This window comes from Triticum aestivum, chromosome 3D (genome assembly GCF_018294505.1).
Source record: "Triticum aestivum cultivar Chinese Spring chromosome 3D, IWGSC CS RefSeq v2.1, whole genome shotgun sequence".
Classification (NCBI taxonomy): domain Eukaryota; kingdom Viridiplantae; phylum Streptophyta; class Magnoliopsida; order Poales; family Poaceae; genus Triticum; species Triticum aestivum.
Window position 1 is genome coordinate 160242450 of NC_057802.1, and position 20833 is coordinate 160263282.

The following is a 20833-nucleotide window of genomic DNA, read 5'->3' on the forward strand; positions in this document are numbered from 1 at the left end:
GAGGCATACTAGTGACACTCTGTTTGTCTATGTATTCACACATGTACTAAGTTTCCGGCTAATACAATTCTAGCATGAATAATAAACATTTATCATGATATAAGGAAATATAAATAACAACTTTATTATTGCCTCTAGGGCATATTTCCTTCATTAACAACAAGCAAACATAGTCATTCAAACTGGTATTGTGTCAGTCTAAGTACACTGGTTATTGTTAAATAAAAATGGAAAGGCGTGTTAACTACAAGATGCACCAACCAAATGTAGTCATTCATAGTGGTATTGTTGATACTGGTACTGATGAAATTGAACTACACAGTTCATACTTGCACATATAGAACATCACGTTGTGAATAACTGGAATAAACAAGGCATACTACGAACAACCAAAGATAGCATTTGAAGCTGGACATATGCTAACTGCAAACAACCGAACAATCAAAAAACTTTAAAAGAGGCATATGCTAGCTATAACAGGCTTAACAACAAGCAAATATATGCATTCCTATCGGTATGTTTAAAACTAGATTGATGAAATGTACTGCACAGTAAATAATTGCACATATAGGGCATCACATTATGAACAACTGAAATAAACAAGGCATACTGCAAACAACCAGATATAGCAATTAAAACTTGACATATTCTCACTACACTACAAAAGGGACTCGACAAAACAAATCATGGGTTTCCCCTGTGAAGAGGCACGACACAACAAATCATGGGTTTCCTCACTTGTCACAGATGGGCTCATTCCCGTGGGAAGAGCACGGACCCTGGATGCCCTCCATGTTGTCGCAGATGGGCTCCTTCCCCTTGGAAGAGCATGGCTGTAGGGTGCCCTCCCTGATGTCGCAGACGGGCGCTTTCCCCTTGGAAGAGCAGATGGGATCTTTCCCCTTGGAAGAGTCGGAGAGGGTGCCCTCCTCGTGGTCGCGTCGATGAGGTCTGACTTGGAAGATGTGGATCCCAAGCCAGCGTCGCAGAACGTGTCCTTCAAAAATGACAAAAGGGGCTCGATGGCGATGTAGAATGGCAAATTGTTGACAGCGAGCTAGAGGAGATCAGCGGTGGGGCCATGGATGAGATCGACGGCGGTTGAACCCGAGGGGTTGGGGGTGGGCCACTTAACCTGTGGGCAAATTTGACAATTTTGACCTATAATCGAAAGCAAATCACAGAATGAACTGGTTGCGAAACTATTTCACACCCCTGACCCTTTTGTGTAGCGCCCGCCACGCCGGCGCCACACCCTACGGTGCAGCGCCTAGCTCCGGGGCGTTGCACCACTGTCCACCGTGGCAGCCCACGGGCCCGCACCCAGCAGTGCAACGCCTCCGAGCTAGGCGCTGCACCTGTAATGTGCAGCGCCTAGGCGCTAGGCGTTGCACCTGTAATGTGCAGCGCCTAGGCGCTAGGCGTTGCACGTGTAATGTGCAGCGCCTAGCGGCTAGGCGCTGCACTGTGACTTATATGCAAACGCGCCAGCCCTCTCCTCCCCCACCCTCCCCATTGGCAGTTACAGAAAAAAGGGCGGCGGCCATCTGCACTCCCCCTCTCAATCCCCTCTCCCAAATCCTTCCGATCCGACGATTTGGTCCGTGCATTTGTTCACCAATCCATCGGAGAAGGTACTCTCCTCCGATCCCCTTCTTTCTATCCATAGAAAATATTATATTTTGAAGATTTGGGGAACCCTTGTTTGAATCTTGCATGTATTAGATTTGGGCAACTTTTGTTTGAATCTTGCGTATATTAGATTTGGGGAACCCTTGTTAGATTAGAATGTGGTTTGGATAGATAGGTTGACATGTTATTTATATAGTTTGGATACATAGATTGACATGTTTTTTGTATGGAGAAGTAGATTGACATGTTATTTGTATGGAGAAGTAGATTGACATGTTATAGTTTGGATACATAGATTGACATGTTATTTGTATGAAGTAGGCCCAAGTAGGGGGAAGCACCATATGCTTTGGATCTTGCATGTAGTAGGCCTACTTTAGTTTTTTTGAATTGAAAAGATAATCGTGTTGACAAGAATGCTTTGTTGAAATTGTTAGGATGGTTTGGCTACTCGATGATCACTGGGACCATCAACACCGGTCGTACGCTATGTCGGTGCAGCAGCGGGTAATACTGAAAGTGGCCGGTGTTATGAATTTCGTATGTTTGTTCAAACACAAATGCCCCATATGTAATGTTATGATTTGTTTGTTTGTAGGAGCTTGCACCTCTGAAGCTTCGGTCTCACGGGATCAACCTTGGAGGGATGAGCTATGATGAGCGGTACACACCTTATGTTAGGGAGGCAGGACTTCTCCCTTTCATTGAGTTGGTCCGCCGGTCGACGCCACCCAACAATGCTGCAGCACTCACCGCGCTTATTGATCATTGGAGGCCGGAGACACACACTTTCCATCTTCGGACCGGGGAGATGACCGTGACGCTGCAGGATATCGCTATGATCACCGGTCTTCCTATCGATGGCAATCCTTTATGTATGAACACCGATTCTGAAGGGTGGCGCGCGCAGATGCAAGCCCTTATCGGTATGGTTCCTCCGAAGCCTCGGGAGCCAGAAAGGGAAGATAAGAAGAAGGAAAGAGTCGCAGCGGGCGCTACTTTCACGTGGATATCGTCGAACTTCGCTCATTGCCCCGATGATGCTAATGAGGACATGGTGAAGACTTATGCTCGTGTCTACATGTGGTACGTGGTATCGAGGACAATGTTTGCTGATGGCACAGGCAAGAATGCTCCATGGATGTGGCTGAAGGCGTTGACCGTCTTCGATAGCAAATGGAGTTGGGGTTCGGCGACACTAGCTTACTTGTATCGACAGGTATGAAGTTGTTTCCTTTTCACTTCATTGATACATTATCAATGCGCTCTTGCGGCAAATTTGACCATGTTCTTTTTTATGTGCAGTTGGACGATGCCAGTTGTAGGCACACTGGAGGTATTGGTGGTTGTCTGCTCGCACTTTCCATATGGAGCTGGGAGCGTTTGCCGGTTGGACGACCTAAGACCGTGAAGTACGAGGATTGGGACGATAAAGACGACCCACTACGGCTCCCCACTTGGGCTTACAAGTGGGATGTGTTAAATGAGACGACGGATGATCCCTCTGTAATGTACAAGTTGTACAAGAGCGAGCTGGATGCGATCACGCCTGAGCAGGTGAACCGACCTTGCATAAGTGATTATCATGCTTGTATCTTCACTCGATATCAATTTTGCATTCAATCCCATTTTGCAGGTGGAATGGGAGCCGTATGGAAAAGGAGAGAGTTTTGGTAACCCTATAGAGTTCAGGCTTAATCCGATGTGCATTAGGGATAGGGATCTCTGGCATATGCGGTGCCCACTGATATGCAACTGGGCGGTTGAGCTTCACCTGCCACATCGGGTGTTCCGCCAGTTTGGTTTGTTCCAGCCACACCCGCCGGAGTGGGAGGACACGGACAAGTTGCTACACGCGTAAGATATAATTAACCTTGAGCACTTAGCAGCTTCTCGACGGTTTCGATGATGCTAATATCTTGTTTCTAACTTGCAGGTTGGATAGGAAAAAGCAGCGAAAGATCAAGGATTGGGCCAGCCATCACAGGAAGTATGTCGTGCAGTTCGCTCTTAGTGTGGAGTAAGCAAGGGCTGGAAAACGAGCCCAGCTTCGTGAGCACTGCCCGATCGCGTTCAACAACTATCTCGCATGGTTTCTTGCAAGTACCCACGTGGAGGTATGCCAGCCGGCGTATGCTGAGGAGATTCTGGAAGAACCCACCGTTTTTGATGAGGTAGCCCAGCACCAGTACAACGCATTAGTCAGGAAAGGCAACTCGGTGATCCCTTCAGCTCCAATGATGAACTTTGTGGTTAGCCCTTTTTGCTTTTCCATTCGCACTTTTCACATCTTCGCTTGCCTAACACTTTGATACCGTTTCTGTTCATAGCATGCCCAGATCAAGAAAGCAGCTGACGAGACCGAGACTATTCTGGAAACAACCCCGGCTGGCAAAAGCGATGGGGAAGGTGCACTTCGAGAATTCATTAAGGTTCACATCTCCTTCAAACTAGCACTTAACATTTGTTGGTACGTTCCATGTCTCATTCACTTGTACATGTTGCAGCGCCAGGGCCAAAAGTTAAGGCGGCTATCAAACCTTTTCGGTTGTCGTGACCCCGAGTATGTATCACCAGAACGGTCTAGGTCGGCGACACCATCAGATCCCGCTTCGGGGCAGAGCCATGGTGAACCTTTCACGGATGAGGATGTGGGTGGGGTCACCCAAGAGGTATGGCATGACGATATATATCCATTTGTTGATGCATTGCTAACTATATCCTCACACACGGTCTTTCCATATCTTTTGTTGATGCATAGGTTGCTGATGATATGACCTTGGGGACGTACCGGGCTCGGTCTGCATACGAGTTGAAGCCTAGGAGGGGAATCAACAAGTACACACCTGAAGACTTCACCCAAAGAGGCAAAAGGACGGTCGGCACCTCGCGGATGGCGGCTTTGGATGACTATTTGGATGGCGATGTCGAACCGGAGGCGGAGCCGGAGCCGGAGCGGGTTCCTCTTCCTAGGAAGGTGAAGAAGATAAGCGTCAAGAGGGGGGGAGGACCCAGCAAGCGTGGAAAGCACTAGTCATCTTAGTTTTTTTATAATGTTGAACTTCGAGTGCGATTTGTTATGTCGTTGAACTTGGAGTGGTCGTACCTTTTATGTCGTTGAACTTGGAGTGGTGGTAGCTCTATGGTAAACTGGAACTTATTGTGATGGTCATTTCTATGAAATGAGGTCTTTTGTGAACCCTTTATTTCTTATACTAATTGTTATACTTGGAGAAATGATGTCGTACCTGAATGTTTGTTATACTAGTTGTTGAACTGTGGCTGAAAAAGACCCAGTAGAGGGGGGGAGGAGGCACAGTAGGTAGGCCTCTAGTTTCAGGCAAAAAAATTGCTAAGTGTTTGTGCAGCGCCTAGCACGAAGGCGCCGCACTCTACAGTGCAACGCCTAGCTTGCAGGCGCTGCACTATAGTGTGCGGCGCCTCCAAGCTAGGCGTTGCATATGTCTGTAACTAGCCAAACTTCTGTTGCTTTTCTGGATAGGTACAGACATATGCAGCGCCTAGCACGAAGGCGCCGCACTCTACAGTGCAACGCCTAGCTCGCAGGCGCTGCACTATAGTGTGTGGCGCCTCCGTGCTAGGCGCTGCATATGTCTGTAACTAGCCAAACTTCTGTTGCTTTCTGGATAGCTACAGACATATGCAGCGCCTAGCACGGAGGCGCCGCACTCTACAGTGCAACGCCTAGCTCGCAGGCGCTGCACTATAGAGTGTGGCGCCTCCGAGCTAGGCGCTGCATATGTCTGTAACTAGCCAAACTTCTGTTGCTTTTCTGGATAGGTACAGACATGTGCAGCGCCTAGCTTGGAGGCGCCGCACTCTACAGTGCAACGCCTAGCTCGCAGGCGCTGCACTATAGAGTGTGGCGCCTCCGAGCTAGGCGCTGCATATGTCTGTAACTAGCCAAACTTCTGTTGCTTTTCTGGATAGGTACAGACATATGCAGCGCCTAGCTTGGAGGCGCCGCACTCTACAGTGCAACGCCTAGCTCGCAGGCGCTGCACTATAGAGTGTGGCGCCTCCGGTCTAGGCGCTGCATATGTCTGTAACTAGCCAAACTTCTGTTGCTTTTCTGGATAGGTACAGACATATGCAGCGCCTAGCTTGGAGGCGCCGCACTCTACAGTGCAACGCCTAGCTCGCAGGCGCTGCACTATAGAGTGTGGCGCCTCCGAGCTAGGCGCTGCATATGTCTGTAACTAGCCAAACTTCTGTTGCTTTTCTGGATAGCTACAGACATGTGCAGCGCCTAGCTTGGAGGCGCCGCACTGTATAGTGCAACGCCTAGCGCTCAGGCGCTGCACGATAGAGTGTGGCGCCTCCGTGCTAGGCGCTGCACATGTCTGTAGGTATCCAGCAACCAACAGAAGGTATGCCTCCAGTTTCAGGCAAAAATTTCGCTAAGTGTTTGTGCAGCGCCTAGCTAGGAGGCGCCACACTATACAGTGCAGCGCCTAGCCCGCAGACGCTGCACTGTACAGTGTGGCGCCTCCTAGCTAGGCGCTGCACTGGTCTGTAGCTATGCAGCCAGAACAGAAGGTACTTTACAGTTTGAGGCACTTGGACTTGGACTTAGTGAATTTTTTAGCTATCCAGAGAGCAACAGCACCTAGGCGCCACATGGTAGATTGCAGCGTCCAAGTACTTCACGACACATAGTAGTTCATAACACATACTACTTCACGACACATGGTAGTTCGTACAACCAAATCAAGGAGGACACATAGTAGTTCACCGCACATAGTAGTTCTTACAACCAAATCGAGGAGGAGACATAGTAGTTCACGGCACATAGTAGTTCACAACCAAATCGAAGAGGAGACATAGTAGTTCACAAGCAAATCGAAGAGGAGACATAGCTCTATTGCGTAGAGGAAGGCCCCTTTCCCTTCTTCTTCTTCCTCTCTTCTTCCTCTTCCTCCTCCCTTTTTCTTATGAGGTGAGCCTCCTTAACCACCCTCTCCATGAATATCTGCTTGTCCCTCTCTTCTTTTTCAGCTGCAATTGCCCAAAGCTTCATGGTTCTTTCTTCAAAATCCTGTTGACGCTTCTTCTGTGCCTCCTCAACTTGCCTCATCAACGCTTGCTCCCTAGCGCGCATCGCATTTGCCGCACTCTGTTTTCGCTTCCTCTCCTTCTCAAGCTCCTCTTCCTTCTTCTTCTTTAGCTTGGCTGCATCCTCCTCTCTAAGCTTCTTCGCCGCCTTCTCCCACCATCCGGCCATCTCATCTTCGCCATCCTCCTTCATCGTTGGTTTGTTGGGTTGGGAAGCCGCCATACCTACAATGAGTGGAACATAATGGTTAGTAAGGACAATAAGAACAAATGGAAGCAAATATGAAAAAGAAGAACATATGGAAAAACAAGAACATATGATACATTATAGTTAGTGAGGAACATACGGAAACGGTCCATCTAGGTATCCAAACATTCCTCTATAACGAACTTGCGCTTGTCCATCACCACGGCCAAGTCCACCACCAAGGCCAAGACCATCACCAAGGCCGAGACCATCACCACGGCCATTACCACCACGTCGAGCTCTTCCACCACCACGGCCGAGACCACCACCACCACCTCTACCACCACCACGGCCTCTTGTAAGTCCAAGTTGCCGACCTCTTGGTTGGCTAGGCACTTGTTGGCTACCACTTGGTTGCCTTGGCACTTGTTGGCTACCACTAGGTTGGCTAACACTTGGTTGGCTAGGCACTTGTTGGGTACCACTTGGTTGCCTTGCCACTTGTTGGCTACCACTAGGTTGGCTACCACTTGGTTGGCTTCGCACTTGTTGGCTACCACTTGGTTGGCTACCACTAGGTTGGCGACCACTAGGTTGGCTACCACTTGGTTGGCTACCACTTGGTTGGCTCCCTTGTGTAGCTCCATGTTGGCTTGTGCTTGCATCATTTTTCTTGGACCTTTTCCTTGGTTTCGTACATTTTCTTTTGTTGTGGCCATGACCTTTGCACTCCCCACAACGGGAGCTCTCACGAGGCTCTTGGAATTGGTCGTTGCCCGCTTCGCGGCGCCCACCATGGCCCCATCCGTCCATGTCGCCTCTAAGACGCTTTGTCTTACGTCTACCCCGTTTAACAACCTTCAACTCCGGATCCGGCCATAGTTGAACTCCATGATACTCCGGCCATTGTGATTGGTCAAAGTATGGGTGAAAGCGGGGAGCCCATGTTTTCTTGACCGTCATGATTGAGAACTGGGACTCCCTCACGGTGCGTGGGTGATTGATGTCCACATTCCTAACGCGGCCGGCGGCATACAAATGTGAGCATGGGAGATGAAGCAACAATGGCCTCCCGCAAGTGCAATCACATTGTGTTAACGACACCTTGAAAGCCCGACCTCCATGTTGCCGGCCATCGTTTGTGGTTCCTCCTGGCTCTTTCACTTCGTACTTCCACTCCTCATTGTCATATAATATAGCTTCTTCTGAGTCCGCCTTCCGTGATTGAAATAGCAACCATTCATCAACTTTGGGTGGGAACTTGTACTTGTACTTCCGTGGGTTCTCACCCGCTATCTGTGCATCGGTTTCCATCGAGTACTTTACAAAGTACGCATTCATCTTGTCAAATGTGTATTGAACTATTGCCGTCACGGGTAATCCACGTGCACCTTTGAGCACCCTATTGAAGCATTCGGCCATATTGCTTGTCATTTGACCGTATCTCCGGCCATCTTCATCAAAAGCACGTGCCCACTTGTTCCGGTATTGAATGTGCCTATTGAGAAACTCTTGACCCCCGGGATCAAGTTTTTTGTGTGCGAGCAATTTGTTGTACAAAGTGGCGAAGCGCTTATCGGAGAAAGCGAGACAACAATCTTGAAGATCATCGGCCAACTCCTTAAGGCCACATGCCCTATAGAAGTTCGAACAAAAGTGCCTCATGCACCATCGATGGTGCAACGGAGCATGCCCGGGAATGTCAATCTCCACGGCGTTAAGAATTCCTTGATTCCGATCCGATATGACACAAATTTCCCTTTGAGCGGGTAACACCTTCGTCCTCAAAAGATGCAGAAACCACTCCCAGTTGTCATTGTTTTCCACCTCAACCAAAGCAAATGCCAATGGCAACACCCGGTTATTGGCATCACTTGCTATCGCAACCAACAAGGTGCCCTTGTATTGTCCGGTCAAGAACGTGCCATCAATTGCGATGACCGGCCTACAATGTTCGAAAGCCCTCACACATTGCTCGAACGCCCAAAAAGCACGGCCAAATACTCTGACTTTCCTTCCTTCATGAACCGTTGTTTGGTGCCCATGAGGCTCGACCACATGAACCATGCCCGGGTTTGTCGCGGCCATGGCTAACAACAACCTAGGGATTCGGTTGTATGCTTCCTCCCATGTACCATACAACATCTTAAATGCGGCTTGCTTCGCCTTCCATGCCTTGCCGTATTTCACCTGGTAATGAAAGATGGCTTTCACAAGGTCAATGACATGTTGGACGCTCATTGTTGGAAGTGTGGATATTGAGTTCGAGAGCCTGTAAGCGATGAACTCGGACGTGAGTTGTTTGTGGTCTTGGGACACAATCTTGCCATCCACCCTTTTGCCTTGGCACATGTGAGTTGGCACACAACTCACTACATGCCAAGTAGGACCTCCTTTCCATGGTCTTGCACGCACAATCCACGGACAACCGCCACGGCGTCTTGCCACTCCTTGTTGGACCTCCTTTCCACGACCTCTACCACCACCACGGCCTCTTGTAAGTCCAAGTTGGACCTCCTTTTCATCTTCACATGCACATGCAACCGTGTAGCGCACATTGACGTCCGAGTGCACCACCTTGTGTGGACGATAATGCGTAACCGAGTAGTTGTCGAGCCACATCTTCAAATCCAACAAGCTGTCGAACTTAGAACCTTTAGCAATCCGGTTCTTGTCGTCTACCAAATCACGGTGAGAGCTTGGCCTAACCCCAAGAGCTACACATTGGCCACCATCTACCACGGCTTCATCCGCGAGACTAACATCCTTGAACAATGTAGTCCGATGATCCCGACCAAATACCTTCTCGAAAGCTTCGGCCTCCTTCACCGTGAACCCCTCCGCATCAACTTGTTCATCGGGACCATCGTCATCCGAGTCCGATGCATATGCACGGGAAAAAGGGATGGAATGGTCCATTGTCTCTTGCAAATGATATTTGTCGAGATCACCCACATTGTTGTCATGGAGATCAACTTCATTGTCATCGTCCGCATACTCATCGTTGTCCTCTTGCAAAGATTCATCTTGGTTGTTTCTACACGGGCTCAATGTTGGCCTCACTTCTTGGGTCAAAAGAGGTTCAACAATTTCATCTTGCTTCAAGGGTGGGGGGCTACTAGCAACCAAAGGGGAGGGGTTCCGGTTCAAGTCCAAATGCAAACTTGACTCAACCTTCTTCGTTGCAAATAACTCAAGAGCCTTGTCTAGTGATTCGGCCACCGTCTCCTTGTATGCAACCCAACGTTGCTCCGAGTTTACACGCATTGTCTTCCAACGGATGTGCATTCCAAAACCAACATTATGCCTTCCCTCCAACTCAATGATATCACTAGGGTCCATCCAATTCAAATCTTTCCTAACTTGTTGCAAGAGCTCCGCATAGCTAGGACTACTATCAAACACAATGTCAAGCTCATCCGGGTCCGGTTCTTTATTGCCTTTCAAAAAGGCGTCTTTGTCCCCATGATGAACAAACACACATGTTCTTCCCATCCCTATAAGCAATGAACACAAGGTAACATTGCTTCCATGAGTACTAATCCATGGATTAACACCGAATACAAACCCTAATATATATATGAAACAACAACCCTAACCCTAACCATAACCCTAACCCTAAACCTAACCCTAACCATAACCCTAGCCCTAAACCTAACCCTAGCACCAACATAAGAACACCCATAAGAATAACCCTAGCATACTAACAAAGCCTAATCATAGAAATTGGCAAACAAACATCTCACATCTCCATGCAAATCTCTAGATCCAAACTAAACTAGGGTTTCCCCAAACTACCAACAAATGAGCAATGGGAGAACTTTACTTCGATCAAAACAAGGGGATCGGAGATTATTACCTTGAGGGAGGGTTTGACTTCGAAATCCACGGACAAATTCTTCAAATTTGCAAGATTTGGAAGAAGATTTGAGAGGGGGGAGAGTGGGAGAGGGGGCAAAGCTCGGGGAGAGAGTGAGAGAGTGTGTGGTGGGGGGGTGGGGGAGGGGGGCCCAGCCAAGTGGCTGGATAAGTCACAGTGCAGCGCCTAGCCGCTAGGCGCTGCACATTACACGTGCAACGCCTAGCGGCTAGGCGCTGCACATTACAGATGCAGCGCCTAGCTCGGAGGCGTTGCACTGCTGGGTGCGGGCCCGTGGGCTGCCATGGTGGACAGAGGTGCAACGCCGCGGAGCTAGGCGCTGCACCGTAGGGTGTGGCGCCGGCGTGGCGGGCGCTACACAAAAGGGTTAGGGGTGTGAAATAGTTTCGCACCCAGTTCATTCTGTGAATTTATTTCGTTTCGAGGTCAAAATTGTCAAATTTGCCTAACCTGTGACATAGCCCGCCAAAGGCCGTCGCTGTCGATGACCTCGATGTCGTAGCCGGCGGCCGAGACATGCCCGCATACTCTAGCCCGCTGCTTGAGTGCCTGCCGCCAGTAATGGTCGTCAGCTTCCTCGGTGATGTCAGGCAAAGAGACCGCTATACACCTCTTTTAGGCCAGTCGCTCCTCAAGCTCCACGGGAAGCGTAGCCGGGCTTAGGCTGCGATGCTCTGGAGTGGGGGATGGGGATCTGTGGGAAAGGGGGCATTTGGCCGGCATCATCTAAGAAACTCAGGGCGACCTGAGTATGGAGATCGGTGGGTAAGCTGCACGGGCAAACCGGCAGATGTTGACAATGGAGGCCTTGCGGTGGCGGCGGCGGCGGCGGTGGCGGGGACCTTGCTAGGGTTTCGAGCGAGGGAGGGGGTGTGTATGTGTGTGCGCGCACGCCTGAGGAGGTTTTGGTGTGTGTGTGTGTGTGTCTGTGTGTCTGTGTGTGTGTGTGGAGGGGGGCGCGGGGTGTTTGAGGAAATGACGCGAGTACTGAAAATTTTACTACGCGGGAGTGAAATGCCGGGCTATTGAAAATTTTGATGATAGTGCATCGCACACGGTTCGCAGATAACAACCGTGTGTTATGAAACAAAAGAACCCTCGAGGCGGTCGAATATTTTCTAGGGATGCAGGCGGGATTGGGAACAAGAAACATCGCACACGGTCTGGAGATAACAAACGTGTATTATGAAATAGAAAAACCCTCGAGGCAGGAAGATATTTTCTAGGCATGCAGGCGGGATTGGGATTGGGAACAAGAAACATCGCACACGGTCCGGAGATAACAACCATGTGTTATGAAACAGAAAAACCCTCGAGGCGGACATATATTTTTGAGAGGGGGAGCCTCGTGGAGCCCAATGTACTGTGCGAATGTGTGCGTGACAGGGGCACCGGCGTGGCACACGGTTAGTTTGAGTGAACTGTGTCTGTTGTGTCATCCAACTTGTCTAATGTTCATAAATTTGGCGAAAAATGGCGCGGGAGAGGGTGAGAACACGAACACACTTGCATGTGGACCAAATTTATGTATCAAAAGGGTGGTTTGATTTTCAAATACCAAATGCAACTTCGATGTGGCACCTATCTCGCAAAGCGCACGGTATTGCTTGCCCCCACACCCCCCTCGTGCCGGCACGAAGGAAATCCTAATCTATGAATGCATGCCCCCTCCCCCCAACCGAGGTTCACCTAGCAAAGTGCGAAGTAGCTAGCAGCCCCCATCCTCCCTCGTGTCGGCACGAAGGGAATCCTAAGCTATGAATGCATGCCCCCCAACCGAGGTTCATTCAACCAGCAAAGTGCGAAGTAGCTAGCAGCCCCCCTCCCTCGTGTCGGCATGAAGGGAATCCTAAGCTATGAATGCATGTCCCCCCCAACCGAGGTTCACCCTAGCAAAGTGCGAAGTAGCTAGCAGCCCCCCTCCCTCGTGTCGGCACGAAGGGAATCCTAAGCTATGAATGCATGCCCCCCAACCGAGGTTCACCCTAGCAAAGTGCGAAGTAGCTAGCAGCCCCCTCCCTCGTGTCGGCGCGAAGGGAATCCTAAGCTATGAATGCATGCCCCCCAACCGAGGTTCACCTAGCAAAGTGCGAAGTAGCTAGCAGCCCCCTCCCTCGTGTCGGCACGAAGGGAATCCTAAGCTATGAATGCATGCCCCCCAACCGAGGTTCACCTAGCAAAGTGCGAAGTAGCTAGCAGCCCCCACCCCCCTCGTGTCGGCACGAAGGGAATCCTAAGCTATGAATGCATGCCCCCTCCCCCCAACCGAGGTTCACCTAGCAAAGTGTGAAGTAGCTAGCAGCCCCCCTCATGCCGCCACGAAGGGAATCCTAAGCTATGAATGCATGCCCCCAACCGAGGTTCACCTAGCAAAGTGCGAAGTAGCAACGCCCCCCACACACTTTCAGTCGGCGGGCGAGAGAGGAATATCTCACCAAGATGGATCATAAAACGGACCAAGAATAATCCACCTTGGTCGTACAACCTCTCTCTTATTGTTGGTTAAAGTGATGGTCGTCCATGCGACCCCGGAGATGGGCTAGCTCGCCAATAATCACGCAAGTAGCTAGTCCCCGAAGACAACCACTGCATGCGTGTGGCCCAAACATATGTAGGAGAGGTGTGTTTTTGAGTAACAATGGAACAACTTTGATGTGGCACCATGATTTCGAACTAGAAATCCCCACACTGAGTGAGGGTTAGGTTGATGATGCATATGTATGTTACACCACACTTCAAGCCAACGACGGGGATTCATGCATGCATAGTATATGCGCTCAAACTTAAGGTCTGAATCTCACCATGACCTATACTACGATAACACGAACCAAATGAAGAATCCGTCATGGTAACCTATCTTGTTGTTGGTCAAGGTGATCATGGATGTCCACGCGGGCCCACGAATATATAGGCTTGTCGCCGATAACCACGCGAGGGAGTGTACCGTTCGAAGGCAGGTGATGCGTGCATGCATGTTTGAATACACAACATTGATGTGGCGCATGCGTCAAAAATCGTACACTAGCTCCCCACATAGAGCGAGATCGGTTCATGATGTGTCGTTGTACTAGCCACTTTGACTCGATGGAAGGGATTCATGCGTACACATGCATGTGTGTGTGCTCAAACTGTATCATGCATGTCATCCCAGAGCAAAAATAATAATCCCCTCCTAAGTCAAATTAACCTCTCTTGTTGTCAGGCAAAAAGTAGTGATGGACCAAGCGGGCCCACAAATGGAAAGCATCGATATCGCTGATAACCGCTTAAGTGGGTGACAACCACCACCGCTTTGCATGTGGGCTAAACATATATATGTTGAATACTCAAAATGCACAACTTTGATGTGCCACATGCCTCAAAAACCGTAAACCATGCACCCACACAGAGCGAGGTTCATCAAGCGTACTACATATGATGGTCCCCTTCCCCCCTCTTCACTGCATACTACATGCTCCTGCCATAATATATGTACAACCCAAAAGAATCCTCATCGATGGTGAAATTAATTAACCTCTCCCGATGTAGGTAAGTGATGCATGCATGCATCGACGATGACCTCGTGGGCCCACAGATGGAAGCGTCACACGTGAGTGTCCTAGCTAGGATATGCATGTGGCCCAAAAAGGTGTTGTGTGATGTTTGAATAGCCAATTTCACAATTTTGATGTGGCACGTGCCTCGGAAACCAAAAAGTCCCGACACTGAGTGAAGTGTACTTGTTCAAGGACGCGTAGGTATAGTATATATGCTAGTCCCCTCCCACCTCTTCTACGCGTACTATATACCACCATAACACAAACAAAAAAGGTTCTACCTTGCTAGTCAAATTAACCTCACTGCCGGCTGTTCGTTAAAGTGATGGACGACGACCTCGCGGGCCCATAGAAAGCGTCACACGTGAGTATCGAGTGTCGTGTAGGACAACCATCGACTGCATGTGGCCAAAACATGTATGTATGAATGGGTTGTGTAATGTTTTAAATAACGATTTCACGACTCTGATGTGGCACCGGCCTGCCTAACAAAACGGCCAACCCACACGGTGGCTCACAACTCATAGTGTACTGCGAGCCACCCGCCACCCCAAGACGCACACACCCACACACACACCGCGAATCCACCGCAACTACGATTCATGTTAAATTAATTATCCTGCGGTGAACATATATGTTACCAAAGGAGGGACGTTTTAATTTCAAAAAAATCATAGAGAGCATTAAGATGTTTTAGTACATTAATTGATTGATTTTCTACGGGTATAATGTGCAAAAAAAAGTGAGCTACATGCACACGTGACAGTGCACCTAAATGGATTGCAAAAACACATGTGTCTCACTGGGTGCATGTTTACTCCCCGTGCAACAAATTTCAAACATTGAGAATCTTGATTTTTAAATTCTAGTTCATCCAAAACTTATTTGAAGTTCATGAAACTTATCGTGTTGTCATATGGACACCAATACAAAGTGGCATTGTACTTCTTTTGTCAAATTTGAGACCAGTTTTGATGTAATCTTTATCTAATTACAGACGGGCGATTATTAATAATTGGGAACCAATATCCCAAATGGATTATTTATTCGAACCGTGAGCGTTAGACCAACAATGGATACGTGCCATGCTTCGGTTAAGCAATAAAGCGGCATCATTAATCATCCAAATAGAAAAACAATATATGTGCCGCCACGCGACCCGTGTGCCGTGCGAGCAGGCGTGAGTTGACGGGACGCATGCGAGCAGTCCACCGCGCAGGCAGACGGGGAGGCGTGCGTGCAGGTGTGTGAATTGACAAAGGCATGCTCGCTACGTAGTGTCATCGGGAGGCGTGCGAGTATTTGTGTGAAACTTTGGTAGGCATGCCAGCAGTCCGGTGCGCAGGCTCACCGGGAGGCGAGCCATCGGTTTGACCGCCGCCCGCTTCTCTCCCACAACTCACACTACTCCATATTAATGGTGCGCCCGAGCGGCCGCACCCCCCATCCTCGCCACACACACACACAATCCTCTCTCTCCGGTTGCATCCTCGACGCCGCGCGCTCTCAGTTCTCAAAGCCGTCAGTGTATGAGGATGCCACCGAAGCGCCCCATCGGAGGGAGTGGCGACGCCGGGGCTGCTAAAGTACCAGAGCACGGCGTGGAGATGGAGACAGAGGTTGCTGTCACCGTCGGCGAGTTATCGCTGCACCCTGACGTCGTCGACGGCGTCGAGCTTCCATAGCCGGAGGCGGAGTTCCACACCGACTCCAACGACCACTCCGGCGATGACTCCGATGACCACTCCGGCGACGACGGACAGCTGGTTAGTCATCTATACACATTTACGTGTCAAATAGATCATAGGGTTTCTCTAGTTACTCCTGCCTCCCCCTTTTTGGAATAGAAATCTTGTGGTTATGTTCTCCCAATCCATGAAATCTGAGTAAGCTTCGTTAGATCCGTGTAGTGTATTGATTGTTTGAATGGTACATGTGATAAGTGATTAGTTGTTTCATCTGTGCAAATGATCTCTGCTAGTAATCCGACTAAGGTTAGTGTTCGTGCTAATAATTCCTAGCCAGGACTTGACAATCGATTTTGAATGACCTACATATGTTTGTGCCATTATTTTCTTCAAGATTGGTCTATTCATAGACGACTGTGCTTAAAAATCGAACCATAATCTCTGGATATGTATAAATAAATAGCCGTAAATTCATAATCCTACTTCACGGCATGTAATCAGTGATTTGATGCCAAATTTGTTTTACTATTTGTATAGGTGCTGTCTGACGATGTGGACAACAAGGATGAAGATGCCCAGAGGAGGTACAAGAGGCGAATCCTAAGGGAGCTTGATGCGGGAATGCATAACATGCGTATTAGGACCTGGAACGACGACTATGGATGCCCATTTTGCAACCACAAGCTTCATGACGCGTATCTAAGTATTCTGGCGCATGCAAGAGGACGGGCCGTTGGCTCCTTCAAGCAGAAGTATTCTCGCAGGGTGACGCACGACGCATACGCCGAGTACCTGGAGAAGCTTCAGGATCGTGTCGGCCGCATGTGAGATGAGATGTGGGATGGATCAAACTATGTACGCTTGAGTATGCTTAATGACGGTTGAACTATGTACTTATGGTTGAACTATGCTTATGTATGTGTACGCTTATTATCTATGTCTGAGTATGTTAAATATTTCATCAAAATTTGATAAAAATTACAAAGGGGGACCAATAAACCAGGACGGAGGTAGTACGTCAATCACACACGGTTCCCAAAATTGGAACCGTGTGCAATGACTTTCATTTTGCCTGCTGCGTCAATCACACACGGTTCTCTCTAGCAAACTGTCGCCCCCAAAATTCTTTGTGGGACAGAAAACCTTCACCACCCAATTCAAAAAAGAAAAAAGAAAACCCTCACCATCCCCACGTCACAAAAACCCTCACCCCGCCCGCCACCCCCTCGGCCCCTCCGGTATGTCCCCCATTCACACTTGCACAAGCTCCTCCGCGTCTATGCCATGGCACCGCCTGTCGCGGCGGTAAACACTTAGCTTGACGCCTGCCGCCGCCAGGCTGCCGGCAAAGCCCACTGCATTTCTCCACTTCCGCTTGCCGCCGCCTATCACCATCGACTTTTCTCGACGCTGCTAAGATCAACCAAGCTCTTCTCGGTTGGGGAAACTGCCGTACTGAGGGTTCTTTCTCATGGATGACAAGGTAACTGATTTAATGAGATATTATCTCATCTCTTATCCTAGTTCATCTGCCTCCTTTAATCACCTGGCGGAAATAGCGTGAATTCATTTTTATTCGAGCTGATTTGAGGGTTTTCTTTCATTTGTAGAATGTACAGTGCGCCGACACTTTAGGACTTTGCGACCGCCGCCAGAGATTCCATCTCATTGTACCAGATAACTTGAGGACGCGCGCGGTATGTTCAATCTCACCCTAAATCGGTTGGCATGGCCTACTTTCCTGAACATATTCTAAATATTGCTACATTTGGATAAAAGGTGCCACATGCACCATATACGTCAAAGGGGATTTCCCCCTCTTCATTCTATATTAGGCAAATTAATGATGTATTATTGTTCTTTCGATTACTCTCATATTTCCATGACATCATGTTTACCCTATCTGTTTAATTGTAGACTTTTGTCCTTCAATTTCAACTGTTGTACAGTTCTTTCAATTTGGGCCCATATTTGCATGTTACCATATTTTCTTTAACAATCCTACCATTTTCTGCCGAACATCCCTTGCTATGCAACAGATTATGTAGTGCACAATTTTTTCCTTTACATAGATCAAGGCTCCACGGATGTCATACTGCGCACAAACCATGGATTCACAATCGTTGCTACTGTAAGACTTGATGAACGTGGTGACTCCTATTTTGGCACTGGCTTTTGGAAAGAAATTGCAAAGTTTTATGTACTGAAAGCTGGCACTAAAATTGAACTGCACATAAAAGGGCCTGGTCATGAGATATATGCTAACTTCCCCGACAAAATCATCCGTCCAGACTTTGTTCGAAGTAAGTTTTCTTTTCAACTATCTGCATATGTTGACTTACCCAGCATTATCAAGTGAATTGTGTAGTATTTAAGCAACCAATTGTTATTCCCTTTTCTTACTATATTCCTACCTAATAACTTCTAGTTACCAATACACTTTTCTATTGCCCTGTTTTAACTAAATATTCCCTGTACTCCCATTTCTATCAGAAAGCGCCGCTGACAAGGAGACTCCGGAGGTGGAGAACGGGGCTGCCAACAAGCGGAGGCGGGGCGAGCTAGAACCGCAAGCGACTCCAGCAGGCCTAGACTTTATCAGCAGCCTCCCAGATGATATGTTGATAGTCATCATCTCCCTCCTCCCAATCAAATATGGGCGCGGACAACCGTCCTTTCCCGGGGTGGCGCCCCCTATGTAACTCCAGCCCTCTTGACCTCATCGACACCCACGAGCTCTGCCATGGCTATCGCAAAAGCTTGGATGCATTCTCCAAGATCCTCGGTAGTCACCTTGGCCCAACCAAAGGCCTTAGAATGGGCAAGTTCCGTTCCAACGGCAAGGACCGAGCCAAGCTTGACGAGTGGTTCCGATCCCCCGCCCTAGATCAGCTCGAGGAGCTCACTTTTGATGATGGGCATATATGCTCGCTGCCAACGTCCACACTCCGCCTCGCGCCCACGCTGCGCGTCGCCAAGTTCAGGAATTGCCATTTCCCGCCCCTTAATGACGCGCCCGCTCTTATTCTACCACGACTGAAGCACCTCGAGCTCGTCCCCGTCTGCCTCCCAAAGGGTGACATGGAGCGCCTGCTCCGTGGCTATACCGCACTCGAGTACCTTCGTCTTCAAGCGATCAATGGGTTGAGTACCTTCCACATCACCTCCATGACTCTCCAGACTATTTATGTGTGTTGCTGGTGCGGCAGGAAGACATCACAAGATGTGTACCACGGTATGGTAATTGAGGACACACCTGCACTTGAGAGATTATTTGTAGTTGATCAAGAAGGTCCAACAAGAATCAATGTCATTTCTGCGCCAAAATTGACAGCGGTGGGCTACTCGTTTGACAAATACTCCGAACTTGTTATTGGATCCACACCCGTTCAGGTACAACAGCCGCCTTCTACCTCTCCTTCTACAAATTAACATTATTTCTAATTTTGAAGATGTTTGTTCGTCTCTCATTTAGAAAATGATTCCGACAAGCTTGACCCCGAAACTGCGCACGGTGAAGGTCTTGGCACTAGAATCTATCGGCCCCGACCTGGAGCAAGTTGTCCGTTTCCTGAGATGCTTTCCGTGCGTGGAGAAGCTATATATCGAGGTGATGTGCCTTTCCTATTAAATGTTAACCATAAGGGAGTTCAATTTGTGACACCTTTGTCCAAGTTTACAATGACAATGTACTACGGTTTCTGAAGGTTCTTTTGGAGGATTTCAGTACATACATGTCCCCCCCATATTGGTTGCTTGATCCATATGGCTACAATCAATAAGCATTTCTCCTTTGGATTCATCTGCACTAGTTTTCTTAGGGAACTTTTCATCACTCCAACCTCTTGTGAAGAAGGCTACATTTTTCTAGAATGTAATCAAATGCCCATGTTAATGATGTTATATCGAAGATGGCATGTTAGTGCATTTTACAAATCCTGCAAACCAAATAGGCCTGTCGTAATGTTCAAAACTGCATGTAGGCACTAACACGTTTTCTTCTTTTGCAGATAAGATTAGGCCCAGTGGAGGATAATGTGATAAAATATAACAATCACATCGAATGCCTAGATCTGCATCTCTCAGAATTACTTTGAACTCCTACCGAGGGACCTTACCAGAGATTATATTCGCCGGATTCTTTGTTCTCGGAGCAAGGGTGCTGAAGGAAATGAGGTTTTCCCTACATTTATTTCGCAAAAATGAATGGTTTGTTGATCAGCGCCGGCGCCTGCAGCAGAATGGAATAGGCTCCAAAAATGCTGAATTTCATTTTGGAACTTCAGATGACAGAGTAATCGGAAGTCATCGTGTCAACCCCATACATGACTTCTCAATGGCTGACCCCTTTGCAAAAATTGTGAGGTTTCGAAACCAGACTTAGAAGTGGTAATATTAGTTTGAACCTCTCTGATATCCATGTTCAGCGGATCAGCTCGAGCGTTTGCAGCTGATGAGCTGAATTTCATTTCTAATATCAGTTTGAACCTTGTAATCTTTGAATTTGAGCCATATAACTCTGGAATTTGAACCTTGTAACATTTCGAGCTTTTGTGGTACAATCATTGAAATGGCATCGTATGAGACTCGTATATTGCTAGCACTATTTTGACCTTAATATGCAATGGTCTTAGATTTTATTAACCATTCTCGAATCAGTTTACCTTGTCGATCTCACAACACACGATCTGTATAGCTAACTCGACTGCGATCTTTGACATTATTGCACACAGTTGGTTTCTTCCACCGTGTGCACTGTAGAGCGCAGAATTAATTATCGCACTCGAGTGTCCATCATCACCCTTCTATGTAACTTTGACCTCATCACCCAAGG